The following is a 3,694-nucleotide window of genomic DNA, read 5'->3' on the forward strand; positions in this document are numbered from 1 at the left end:
TTTACATGCCTTTTTTGTTATAGCTAAGTTTGATAAGGTGGTGGATAAAAGACTTTAAAGCCTAAAAATATATTGCCTTATGGTGAAGATATACAGAGGATGTGGAATGGAAACACGGATTCAAGGAGAAGAAGGAAAAAATGTAAAATTTCAAAATGTTGAAGAAGAGCTTGTTCATGGATTTAAACAACTGATGATAGTGGGTAAGAAAGTGTTTCAATATTTAGATTCCATTGGATATTTTAGAAGGCTGATGTAACAGTTTTTATTTAAAATATTAGTATTTACAATAGATGGAAATTATATCCCTTGCAACCATTTAAATGTTTAGTGAAATTTTTAGATGTCATCTTAAAAGTGTGCAAGAGGGTACACACCACTTTTAAAAACTTCTTTTAGGAGCTATATAAGTGTATCAGTCAGGATCATCTAGGCTATGCTATAATAACAATCCCAATGACTTAGTGGCTTGTAACAAAGGTTTCTCACTCACACTTGGCATCCATTATGGGTTGGTGGGTGGTTCTGAGTTGTGAGGGAAAGTGACACATGTTTGGTCTTGCTGCTGCCAGAATAGTCACATGGCCTACTCAGCACAGAGGGCAGGAAGTGTGGTCCTGGAAAGCAGAGGGCTGGGAATACTTAGTGAACAGTCTCAGTTTAGAAAACAGTGGGCCAGATCATAGAGGTTCTTCCATGGTGCACAGAGATTCCACTAAGACTCCTGGGCAGAAGGGCCTATAACCAGGGAGGTCCAGGATGTCCTTTCCTCCTGCCCCCACAGAATGAGGGACGAAGAGGGGCAGAGAGAGGCAAGGGACTTAAGAGGCATATGTTCTGTTTAATTCATTTTCAGGGTGAAACCACCATAGGGGAGCCTGATAGTCAGCAAAGGGGGTCAGCAAAGGTCTAGGGTGAGGACAGAAGGGCTGCAAGGCGCATGGCCTTCATTGTCACAGGCAAATGACTGGACACAGAGACTTCAGTAGTGGCCCAAAGATCAGATGGGACTAGTCACCCTATAGTGGTCACTTGTTCACGGCCAGACCAAACCAGATTGACTCTTTACTGCAGGAGTCAGCATGGACCCGGGGACCTCCAGTGGATCCCTGGCCCTTCTCCCACATTCATGTGTACCCAGGTACCATTTTGGAGAGGTGCACAAGGATGGGATACAGTATCGTTTCCATCCAAGTGACAGAAAATTCATTTGAAACAGACTGTTGTTCAAAAGAGACTGTTAAACAATTCCTGATTCAAAGTTGCACTTGGAAAACAAACAAACGAACAAACAAGAAAACCCAAAGTTGTACTTGGAAAGGAACTTGGAAGAGAAGGTTTGGACCAGAGGAGATTGAGATGCCAAACTATAGTCTTGGCACCCCAACCCCCATGACTTGTGTAGAAGATGTACTTGACCACATTTTCTCTGCATGTCTAAGCAGTGGTGTGAGCAGATCTCAACCATCCTCACGTGTATCACCCCAGCACTCCTTGAGGTGGGTGCTGGTGTCCTGTCTCGTTTAGAGATGATGAAAGAGTCTTCTGAGGTTAAATTGGTTTCCCAAGGACATGGAGTTATGATCTGGGACTCTCCAGCTGCCCAGCCTGAGTGTTTCCACTTTACTGGGCTCCCTCCTGAGACTCCAGTCTCTCGAGCTTGGTCTCTCCAAGATTGCTGTGGCAGCAAGAGTCAGAAAGGCAAGCTTTCCTCCAAGTCATGGATGAGCACTGCTTACACGCACACAGTGTTCATAGTGAATATCAGAAGCTTAGAGAGAAGTCACCTTTGGGCAAAGCTATTGTTTTGTGCAGGTCTCTGCTTCCTATCCTTAATGTGGCTGGACCAGCCCTTGTGGTTCTTATTATGAGTGCAAGACGCCCTCAGCAATAACCATCAAGAAACTATGAAACAAGTAAACCAAGTTTATTACTTACAAGTTCTGGAGGGTACACAGCATGCCTGAGGCCACAGGAGGTCCTGGGGGAGAGAGAGAGAAAGAGAGAGAATGGGCTTGTTCTGCTTTTATTGGGGTTGAAGGTGGGGGCCTAGTAGTGAATGTAAAACATAAGAGCAGGAATTAAAACTCGGGGAGAGAAAAGCAAGTGGCCAAACCAAAGATCTTTAAAACAGAGGAACTTAATGGGGTCAGCCTAGATCTTTATCTAATTGTGTGGCTGGCAATATGTTTGTTCACATGGCAGTCTTTGGAGTGGATGCAATCAAGAGCTTAAGTCAGGCACTTGCATTACAACTTAAAAAGAACCCAGCTGGGGGCCCCCCCCGCCCCGCCCCCGCCCCGCCCCCGCCCCGCCCCCTCCAGCCGGGGGTGCTCTAGATGCTGTACGGAGACCTTCTGCACCCCTGCGAACATGGCGCTGCGAGTGACGCGGAGCGTGTGGGCCGCAGTCTGCAGCCTGCGCGCCATCTCTGTGCCCAACGCGCCCTGCCCGCCGCGGCCCTGGGGACTAAGGGCGGGCGCCGTCCGGGCGCTGCGCACTGGTCCCGTTCTGCTGTCGGGTCGTAAATTCACAGACAAACATGAATGGGTAACAACAGAAAACGGTGTTGGAACAGTGGGAATCAGCAGTTTTGCACAGGAAGCTTTGGGAGATGTTGTTTACTGTAGTCTGTCTGAAGTTGGGACAAAATTGAACAAACGAGGAATTTGGTGCTTTGGAAAGTGTGAAAGCTGCTAGTGAACTCTATTCTCCTCTATCAGGAGAAGTAACTGAAATTAATGAAACTCTAGCAGAAAATCCAGGACTTGTCAACAAATCTTGTGATGAAGATGGTTGGCTGATGAAGATGACACTCAGTAACCCTTCAGAACTAGATGAACTAATGAGTGAAAAAGCATGTGAGAAATACCTAAAATCTATTGAGGAGTGAAAATGGAACCCCTAAATAAGCTAGTTTGAAACAAAAAAAAATAAAATAAAAATAAAAAGAACCCAACTATCAGACACTTAAACTTACGGTTATGAAGAAGATGGATGTGTTTCTAGTTGAGGGCCTCTGGGTGTAAATTGGAATACTTTGCAATGTTCTGGCACTATCTGCTCAGGTGTAAGACGTATGGAATGGTCGGGGATAGTCCTGCTCTTTGGTGTTCTGAGAACCAGCCCACACAGGACAGAAAGCAGCAAGCCATAAACAGGTTTCATCAAATCATTTGTCTGTGTCCTCACCATGGGGTCTAAAACTGAAACCATGTAACTCAGATTGGGACTTGAACCCACGGTCTTTTCACTGAGATCACACACCTGGTCTCAGGACTTAATGAAGCTCAGGTTCTCGATGTCTTGTCAGAAAGAATTCAGTGAGAGACAAAGTGATGGGTAAGAAGTGAATTTATTTAGAGAGAAACACACTCCATAGACAGAGTGTGGGCTGTCTCAGAAGGTGAGAGTGGCCCCAGGGTATGGGGTTGTCAGTTTTTATAACGGTGGGTAATTTCATATGCTAATGAGTGGGAGGAGTATTCCAGTTATTTTGGGGAAGAGGTGGGGATTTCCAGAAATTAGGCCATTACCTACTTTTTTTTTTTTTAATTAATTAATTAATTTTTGTCTGCGTTGGGTCTTCCTTGCAGTGCATGGGCTTCTCATTGCGGTGGCTTCTCTCTTTGCAGAGCATGGGCTCTAGGCACGCGGGCTTCAGTAGTTCTGATTCGCAGACTCTAGAGCGTAG

At 45.5% G+C, this 3,694-nt stretch overlaps 1 pseudogene; it reads left to right on the forward strand.

The window, feature by feature from the left end:
• The first annotated feature begins 2,373 nt into the window (after positions 1–2,373).
• LOC116752129 lies at positions 2,374–2,893 on the forward strand (annotated as a pseudogene).
• Positions 2,894–3,694: the final 801 nt, after the last annotated feature.

The sequence above is a fragment of the Phocoena sinus genome, chromosome 3 (assembly GCF_008692025.1).
Source record: "Phocoena sinus isolate mPhoSin1 chromosome 3, mPhoSin1.pri, whole genome shotgun sequence".
In the NCBI taxonomy this organism is placed as follows: domain Eukaryota; kingdom Metazoa; phylum Chordata; class Mammalia; order Artiodactyla; family Phocoenidae; genus Phocoena; species Phocoena sinus.